A 10709-nucleotide genomic window follows, 5' to 3' on the forward strand; every position below is an offset into this window, starting at 1 on the left:
ACTGAATTTAAGCAACATATTTGAACTTCAAAGGGAAATATTGAAATAGCTTATCTTGAGTGAACTACTAATTTATAATTGCTTTTATTTTGACAAACCTTTTCTCTATGAAATTCATATGCTAATGTACAACTAACTTTATTTACCCCAAAAATGAGTAATAATTAAATTTGTACGCGGTTTAACAGATATGTTGTTTAATTCAATATGAATTATTAAGAATTACAGATAAATGAATTAAAGATAAAGTAAACGATCAAACCAATCGCAATGTAATGACCAAGCCTGATCTAAGATTGAACAGTGGAACTCGTCCTCGATTGGACCCTTGATACAAGCTCGGTCGCGAGTGAAGAAAAGAACAAATGAGTAATGCCTTGAACAATAGCTAGAAGACAAAAGTAAACTTTTATTGCTTTGAATTGTGTGATACAATGTGTCGGGCTAAAGAAAAACTTCCCCTTCATATAATAGGAGAATTTCAGTCCTAGTACAACTCTAAAAAGGATAAAAATCTTCTTTTTTCGGTAATTATTGATCTACTGATGCTGAACGGGATTCGCGCCGTAATATCCAGTTGAAGGCAAATATTACGGCCCCCTATCCATCATGCATAACCGTTCACCGTGTCTACCGGGGTCCAGAAGCTATACTTGGTCCGGAATACGTCGCTTTACCGTATTTGATCTCAGATACATCGTTCATTCTTTCCGGGTCTCGATGAGGGGTTCCTGGCCTTGATTATAATCACGTCGAGCGTGCTTCTCCTTCGTTCTCGCATCGGGGAATCAAAGAAAACTTTACCCTCAATTTTACCCGTACACAGATAGTCCCCTCGATTTTCGGAGAGCAGGGTTATTGAAGCGATGGGAAGCGATAAATTAACCTCGGTTCCTTCTTTTGTATGTTCAACGGAGTTGACGGGTCAGCGAATCAATCACGTCGTTCTGACTTCAGACATGTTTCAACCGCCGATTAACTGTCCTCAAATGTGAAACGTTACACATCGATTATCCTTCCTCTATAAAAGCTCCGGCCCCTTTTTCACCTTTTAACTTTCCGGTTCCAGAGCTCTTTGACTTACCCTCGAATTTTCCACTTAACTCTAACCCATTCAAATCTTCATACAATGCTTTCTAGATATTCATATCCTCTTCTTCAAATCTTCATAATCCTCTTTTACATCATCGAATCAGACCTTCATCCCCATCTTCAAATCTTCATCCTCATCTTCAAACCTTCATATTTTCCTTTAAACCTTCATATTTTCGAGAATCCGATGGCAAAAACATCCAAATTCGTGCCTCAACAAACCGCCCCTTCATCTTCCAATCCGACCACGGATTCCGTGTTGGTCGTTCCTGAGGTGGCCTAGGAGTCTACTTTGAAGAGCTTCGTTCCCGGAGGCTGTTCTATTGAAAACAACTTCAAAGTCGAGAAGGCCTCCAGCCAACAGGTCCGAGGCGAGTTAGTATGGAGGTACATATGCTCTGTTACTAAGTACACACTCTCCACAGTACGGGTGGACTGTAACTGGGAGGGCAAGGAGGTGGTCGTCTACAGGCCCAACGAAGACATCACCACTCACGTGGAGGGGTATCTAAGTGTTTACACTTACCCCTTCACGCTCGCCCCGATAGACCCTATAATCATCGGTTTCTGCAAAAGGTATGAGGTCTGTATTGGGTAATTCACCTGTCCTTTTGGAGGATCGTAATCCTCCTCGCCACTTCGTAAACAACGCCGAGCACCTCGATTCACCCTCAACCACCTTCTTCGTCTCTACAGTCCCTGAATCTTCTGAATGGGTTGATCAAGCTCGTTTATCGAGCAAGTAAAGCTCCATTCTAAAGCATCGATGAAGATCGAGATTGATGTTGGCAGGGGAGGTTCATTCTAGTAAAAACCGAGGACCTCATTCGCCTAGAATTTCTACTGTTCCCTGAAAAGTGGAACTCATCCCATAAATCTTCTCCTTCCTGAGTACTTGGTACTTTCTTTTAATCTTTTTCTAATTGCCTGTGTCTACCATCGTGCAGCGGTCACTCAAGTTCCCAATGCAATCCCTCGCTTCAAGGAGTGAATCGAGCGAATCTGCAAACAAATGTCTTACTTCGAGAACGAAGGGCGCAAGCTCTCGAAGGGCAAGTGGAAGGCATGTTCCCATGGTGAATCTTCCTCCCGAATAATTACATTTATTTCTGCTAAGTCTTCTCCCTTTCACAGGTTTGCCACAATACCACCGAGCTTCGGCTATTGGACGAGGACGAGGCCCTGTCCTCGCTTGCTGAACCCTATGCTTCGGAACAGCCCGGAGCTGCCGCAAAAGAGGAGAAAAATAAGAAAAAGAGGAAATCCTCGGTCTCCCCGGACGCCGAGGTGAAGAAGAAAAAGGTATTCATCCGGTTCCGGAAAATCAATAAAAAGAGTACCAAAGCCAGGGTACTGTCGCGCCCCCTTTTTCTCGCAAAATCGGGTTTATGACATTTGGAAGGACAACTTGTTCCCTTTTGGGAATTGGGTTTAAGAGAATTGAAGAGTCGCCACCTAATGATTTAAGTGCACTAGGACACTAAGAAGGGTTTTGTTTGGATAACCAGAGATTAGGTAAGGGCTTGAAATTATTCCAAGGGGAAGGTGTTAGGCACCCCTAAGAATCCACTAGTGTGGTTCCCGACCAAGCTATTATTGTGACTTAAAGTACAAATAACACATAGGCAAGTAAGACTTCAAATAAGAGGGGATTTACCATATAAAGGCTAGAAACACACAAAGTCAGAAAGTATTAAAGAGAGTTGATTTAGAAGAAACATTTTAAAAGATTTAAAAGAAACAAAGAACAAAAGAAAGAGGGTCCTAGGTTTATTAATAATATGGATCACCCCACACAACACCCGGTAATCACTTATACACGTGGTGTTATCGCGTGGTCATCATATCCATATCTACCCTTTCCCACCCCGTTAAGGTATTAAAGCGTGGAATAGTCTCATTTTCTTATTGCATGCTATTACCCGCCCCGATCCTATCAGCCCCGGAGGTGCTTGGGACTACTAATCCTAAAAGAGGGAGGAGAGGTTGTCTTATTTGTGGTTTCAAAGGTAAAAATACTAAGGCGACAAGAAAAAACACATATAACAAGTATGGGGAAACATGTAAACAAACGTAAGGCTCAAACAGACCTCCTTTAGACAAAGAAAATCAAGTAGTTAGCATGACTTGTATGTACTGTTTAAGGTCTAATTAAAACTTAAAGATTTGGGGCAGACTGATTTATTACATAGTTTAGATAGGAAGCCCGACTCAGGCCTGCCTGCTGGTTGTAAGTAATAAAATCTGATTTTGTTTATAAACTTATCCTATGGTTTGCCTAAGTGATAGACGGAACCTATAGGCATGATATCTATTGATTTCAGAAACAAAGAAGAAAACTAATTGCAGATTGATTTAAGAAAAAAGAAAGTTGCCAATTAAAAAAATGAGTTTTAGAATAGCACAAGTTCTGCCATTGGTAATGCATTACTACTGATGGTTTTAAGCTTACCAACGAGTGAGGCGATTCAGATTTGATTAGAACCCCTATAGGCGTGCTTTCTATGTGTTTTTCGACTTAAAAAACATTGTTATAGACATGGAAGAGTACAGAAATTCTACAACATGATATCTAAGCGTTGCGTGATATCTAATTACATTTTTTGGTTATTAAGACCAATAGACAAGTTTGCCTAGTGAAAAGTAGGTATGCAAGAATCAGAAAGGACCTATAGGCATATTTTCTACGTGCATGTGCAGAAGCTATAGACATAATATCTACATGAAAGTGCAGGATTCCTTTAGTCATGGTATCTAAATGAGAATGCTGAAGTTCTTAAAGAAATGGTATCTAAATGAGAATGCAGGAATGCTTATAGGCATGGTAACTACATGAAAAATGCAGAAATCTTATAGGCATGGTAACTATATGAGAAAATACTGAAATTAGAGATTCCTATAGGCAATTTATCTACCCTTTTACATGATTACCCCTCCCTTTTCACTAACCATCCCTAAAAGTTTATTACAAAGTTATTACAGTCCAAAGAAAATAGAGTAAAGAAAATACATCAGAAATTGAAAATTATAACCAAGGAGAGCTTGATTCAGACTACCTGTCTGAAGTATGAAGTAACCATCTCCAAAGATCATGTTTCAAAGCCTTTCTACCACTTGGGTGTGTCAGAGTTCCATAAGAGCTTCATAAGAACTCCGGGCAGTGCTTACACCCAAATGTATCACCATATTAGGCCAAAGTGCAGTGTGGAAGGGCCAGCCCTCAGGTGTCCAAGTTCAGAGGGAACTCAAGGCCCCAAGGAAAGGCTCACAAGAGGGGGGCAGAACTTAGGAACTAAGAGAGGAGAGTGCAAGTGCAGAATTCTGAAAGGGGAAAAAGGGAAGGGAAACAGTACACATAGGGATATAGGGAATGGGGAGTTGCAAGAGGTAAAGAGCAGGCTAGTGGGCATAACCCAACAATGGGAGATGCTGGCACACCCATAAGCCTAATAGAACACATTGTTTAGAGGTCGGGATCCCCTAAGGGATCAAGTTTAATCCAAAGAAAATAACTTGCATATTGCCATGTTTTAAACTGTAACTCAAAGCACATAAAGGGAATAGGGAGGAGGGGTTCATAACAGAAACAAGCAAAAGAATACAACATGCTAGTTTAAGTATTTAAATCTGCAGAAGTAATTAAGTAGACATAGATGTAGAAAGCTGTAAGTAAACACATTGTGGTGATGCTGAAAATTAAAATTAGGACATACCAGTTTCAAGGAAGCAAATAGGGAAAAAGCAGTAGTCTTGTGAAAGTCAGAATGCAGACAAGAAGAGAGAGTTCTATTATGTGAGAGTGAGAATTCATAAGAGATTGTGAATTGTTAATCGTGTGTGCTGTGTGTTAAAGAGTCGTGTATTTATAGTGCAAAAGCCATGAGGAAATAAGGTAAGAAAATAATTGAAGAGCTGATTGTCAATGAATTACACAAGACTCCCTTTAATTAAGGGATTCAGATTCAAACGGGTATAAACCAATTAAGGAAAGAAATTAATCAAACACTTTGTGCAAAGTAGGCAATTAGGGGTGAATACATAAGAGTTTTATTTAAGAACAGAATTTTGAAATACACGGTTGTGCAATTAAGGAAAGACAATCAATTAATAGCCAAGAAATCAGAGGTTAGAGATTTGTTATGAATGAACCGAGTCAAAAGATGGGAAAGGTTTTTAACTTAAAGGAAATTAGCAAACATGGAAGACCCATATTCAGAGGGGAGTATAGACTAATTACAGATTTAAAAACTACTTTAGAGGGAAGTTCATCATATATAAGGAGCATACAAACACGTTAAGCATGAAAGAAGACTATAGTGTCATTGTAAAATCAGTAGAAAATCCAGTATAGAAGAGTTTAGCAAAAGGTCAGAGTCATATGAAAACAAAGAAGTCCAAACTCAATTCAAAGACTCGAAGTCAATCTGAAAGAATTAGGGGTTTCGAAATAAAACCCTAGTTCAACCAAACCATAAAGCGGAGATAAGAGGGTAGGCAATTGAATCGAAATCATGTTTAGAAGTTTCAGAAAAAGAACAGGCTTCTTCAGCAACAGAACTCATGAGAAAACATGATAGCAAAGTAACGTGCAATCACAGTAGAAGGATTCAAAGAGAATAATGGCAAATACTGATAAGAACAGTAGAAGAAGCATGCTTAAGAGGATCTTTCAAGAGAAATTCAAACAAGGTTCAGTAGAAGAAAAATAGCGAAACCTTAAGAACACAGTAGAAAGAATATGGTAGGCAAAACATAACAGAACATAGTAGAAGAAAATACGACAACATAGTATGGAAAACATGGTAGAAAAACATACAAGCATGGAGCATATAAAACACAGTAAAAAAGAACATACAAGAACGGAGTATAAAAACTCAGTAGAAGAGCATACAAGAACAGAACGCATACAACAACGTGGTAGATAAAAGCACAGGAGCACAATAGAGGCAAACGCACAAAAGAAAGGGGGAAGAGAAACACTTAAACATTTTTTCAGAAAACCCTAGATCGGAAAGAAAGATTTTTAAAAGTAATTTTCGAAAGAAAAGTTAGGAAAATCGTTTGGAAACTCAAAGAGAGCACAGATACCCCACAGGTCTAAAGAAATCGGAGAAAACCTCGAAGGCTTAGGGTTTCAGAAGAACCCTAGAAATGAGAAAGGCTTTGAGAGGTCATCGATCTGAGTCGGAGAGGTCGAAATCAGACTCAAACAACTATAGTACGCCGGAGCAAGGCCGGAGATGACCAGAGAACCTTGAATCGATAGAGGTCTGGATGAAAACCTTTGAAGTCAGGCCTCGAATCTTCAGGTATCAAGCACATAGGAGCAATAGGTGGTGAGTATAGGACTCCCACAGCCTGAGAAGCCATGGATTCCAGTGGGTTTCACGGTGGGAGATGGTAGGAGACGATTAGGGTTCAGAGAAGGTTCGAGAGTTTGAGGGGGTGAAGGGATTCAAAGGCGGCTGATAGATGAGAGTGATTTAGGGTTGGGGGGTTTGGGAAATTAAAAAGGAAAGAAGAGATCGTGGTCGTTCATCATTTTGATCAACGGCCTGGATTTATTGGGGAGCCGAGCGGGTTGGATTAAATCGGGTCATGGGCGGGTAGTTTAGGAATTGGGCCGGTCCAATTGAGATTGAAATTGGGTTAATTGGGGTGGTCGATTTGGGCTAACATTGAAATAAATATGGCTAGATTTTAAATAGCCACTTTTCCCCTTTTTATTTTATAAAATAACAAAATGATTTCTGAAAACAAATTGAAGGCACTAAATTTATTAATAATATATAAATATTAAGTTAAAATACTGGAATCAAATTTGTAATTATTAACGCAATTAATTCTTAAAATAGGCTAATATTACAATTATATGCAATTTAGCTTTAAAAATACTAAATAAATTTGTAAAAATATGCAAAAATTACCTTGGCTATATTTTGGGATAAATATGAGAATAAAATAAATTAATCACCAAAAATGATAATTTGAGGAATAATTATTGGTTTTTGTATCGCTAAAATAGGGCAATAAATTGATTTAAAAATATTTTAAAAATTAGGAAAAATACTAAAACATTTGGACACACTTATATATGCAGACATATGTTATTTTGAAAGTATATTGCATATAAAAAATATACAGGGAAAAATTGGGTATCAACAGCTGCCCCTCTTTACCCGGGAAGGATGAAAGAGTTGTCGGGTAAAGATATGATGACCAATTTGACCGAACGGAATGGTTTGAAGAATTTGACCGTGCTCTGGTTCCTCAGCTGCTTACATATCCCTGGTCTTAATTGAATCAGGCCATATGTAGTTCAGGATCCGTCGGCGGAATATGCCGATGGAGGTTTTCCAAGAACGGACGCGATATTCAGGTTTGGGATGGATGGTTAAAGCCTAATAGGGCTGCGGGAACTGGAGCGGGATGGCTCCTGCTGAGACGGCTGTTGCTCGCCAGTTTACCTGAAAATAAACAATACAAGCGTATATCGTGCGTAAATTTAAACATGATGCAATTTCCCGTCGAACCATGAATGTTGTCCTTGGACGGTTAGGATGACGTCCTCAGACCATGACGTCCTGGGCCATGAAGCGTATGATAAAGGATTCGCAGGCCATGAAANGTAGTGAGACAGGTTTTCTGCCCCGAGTGTCGGATTCCGACCGTAAAAGGACAGTCGTGCTTACTATCCTGGCGTACGAGTCCACTCCGGTGGGTGTGGTCAGCTATCTTCATTGCTGGTGACCGAGGACGAACAGGGGAAGATGAATGAAGTAGGCATATCGAGGCGCAACAGGCATTGAACCGGGTAAGATGTCTACTCTTTGTACCCTTTTGCGAATCTTGCTTAGTTTTAGCATGTTCTAAATACCTGGATCTGCACAAAAATGTGCAAAAAGTGTAGCATGAGTACACCACAGCGGTACCCAGTAAGTATCAAGACTAACCTCGGTGGACTAGTGATGAGGGACAATCAAGACACCTACTGGACTAAACAACCTAAACAAGCATGAAGGTGAACTAACGGGAAACGATGTTAATATAAAGCTAAGCATGGTAAGGAAGAAAAAACAATATTCTAAATGAAACACTTGAAATAACAACTAGCAACAAGAAGCAAACAGATAGTAATGTTGTAGAGTAAGCTGGACACAGTCTAAGTCCGATGAAATCAAATACAGGAAAACAAGTAACAACTCAACAAGAACAACCGCTTTTACACCAGATCTATTCAGAAATTTCCACGAGGTACCAAACCTCATAATCACATATCACGGGTCCCAATTCTTGAACCCTAATCACTTGGCCTCTTATGCCCACATTACAAACTCATAACCGCACGGACGACTCACATGCCGAGAGAGTGACAATATCTTATATCCACAAGGACCATCACGTGCTAACAATAACAATGACTCATGACTGCACGGACAACTCACATTGCCAACAGGATAACTCTCACACAGAAGGCAAGTACACGGGAGTACATGTAAATGGTCAATAGCATCAGGATTCATCTTCTTAAACCGATATGGGTGATTTATTTACGTGTATGTTTGTGCAAGTGTTCTACCACAATTCAAGTCAACAAGTAAGAGTAGAGACAATGAATGGCACATAAGAAACGATCACCACGAAATGTACATGGTATAACTCACATATGGTAGGCACACAACTACACAAATAACAACAATAACAATGCCTCCAGGCTATCACAAATCATTCCCCGACATAGCCTACATTGTCTTGCCATGTGCACAATAATAAAGTAAATGCCTGCCTTGTCTCACTGCACGCGCATAAGAATATTCCCACCTTGTCTCGCCACATGCGCAAACCCACATATATAGTCCGCCTTGTCATGCTGCATGTGAAAATATCAATAGTAACAATAACATGGACAATTCACGTACGAACACTCCGACAATCCTCTCAACAATACCACGTGTGTCAAAACATAACAACACAATAAAATGACTTTCACAACATGTACCCATATGCCATAATATTTCCTCAAAATAGTTTCTATACCACAACCACGCATAGTCCCCGGCTCAACAATACTGGTACAACAACAACAATAACACGAGAACACGGCAAGTAAATCAACTTAATAACTTCAAAGCAGAAAGAAACAGATGAACGAGCTCACAATGAAAGAGACAACAAATAATGGTTTCAACAAGAATAACTCAACAAGGGAAGAGATAGCGTGCAATAATGATTTCCACATAATTACGACTCGACGGTTAGAGAGATAGCATAAATCAATGATTCTAAATAAGGATAAGTCAATAATGAAAAAGATAACAAAAAATCAATTAAGGTTGAGCAATCACGGAAAAGATACTAATAAATTCAATTAAGGATAATCAAATACGGAAAAGATACTAATAAATTCAATTAAGGACAATCAAATACGGAAAAGATAATAATGACTTCAATTAAGGATAAGCAATTACGGAAAGAATAACAATAGCTTTAATTAAGGATAAGCAATTATGGAAAGAACAATAATTACTTCAATTAAGGATCAGTAATTACGGAAAAGATAGCATGGCAATAAAAGAGGCAATAACTTCAATTAAGGCACATAAGCGTCTAATTGGAAACAAGGGTAAACATGAATCAATTAATTCCAAATAAGACACGTAAGGGTAAATTTAGTAAATGGGGGATTTAGCATGCTAAAATAACTTCACATCTAATGAATATAAGAATCTAAGAGCACTAAACGGTCAAATTTTTACAAATAAGTCAGAGTACGTACTCGTCACCTCGCGTACACGGCCTTCACATGACACAATTAGCACAAATGACTCAAATCTTAAGGGGTAGTCTCCCCACACAAAGTTAGGCAAGATACTTACCTCAAAGAAGCTAGACCGTTACACTAAAATGACCTCCTCGAGTGAAACAACCTATGGACGGCTCAAATAGCCAAAACAACTTCAAATCATAAATAAAACTCATAGGAAACGATTCCGGATAATAAAGCTTCAATCTTTAACAAAAACTAAAAAGTCAACTCCGAGCCCACACCTCGAAACCTGATAAAATTCACCAAATCCGAACACCCATTCAATTACGGGTCCAACCATACTAATTTATCCTATTCCGACTCTGAATCGATGTTCAAACCCCAGTTATTCTCTTTAGAAAAGTTTTTGATAAAAAATCCCAATTCTCCAATCAAAATATGGATTAATTCAAAATTGGAATTCTGTAATCATATTAAAATATAAAAAAATTATAGTTAGATACTGACCCCCATGAAAAGACAAGAAGAACTCCGCGAGAATCACCACAATCGAAGCTCTAGAACTCAAGAGATGCTCAAAATACTAAATAAACGCAGTCTGATTATTTTAATACAAGTGAATTTCGCTTCTGCGCCCAAAACTCCGCACCTACGGTCTGCCAGCTGTAATTTCCGCATTTGCAAAATATTTTTTGCACATGCGGGGTCGCAGATGCGGACCCAACTTCGCATCTGCGAAGCACCAACACCAACTCTCTTCTCTGACAGTAAAATGAGCATAACTCCCTCATACGCTGTCCAAATTCGACGATTCTTTTGCTATGGCTCTGTAATTATGATATGGATCTAA

Source organism: Nicotiana attenuata, unplaced genomic scaffold, assembly GCF_001879085.1.
Source record: "Nicotiana attenuata strain UT unplaced genomic scaffold, NIATTr2, whole genome shotgun sequence".
In the NCBI taxonomy this organism is placed as follows: domain Eukaryota; kingdom Viridiplantae; phylum Streptophyta; class Magnoliopsida; order Solanales; family Solanaceae; genus Nicotiana; species Nicotiana attenuata.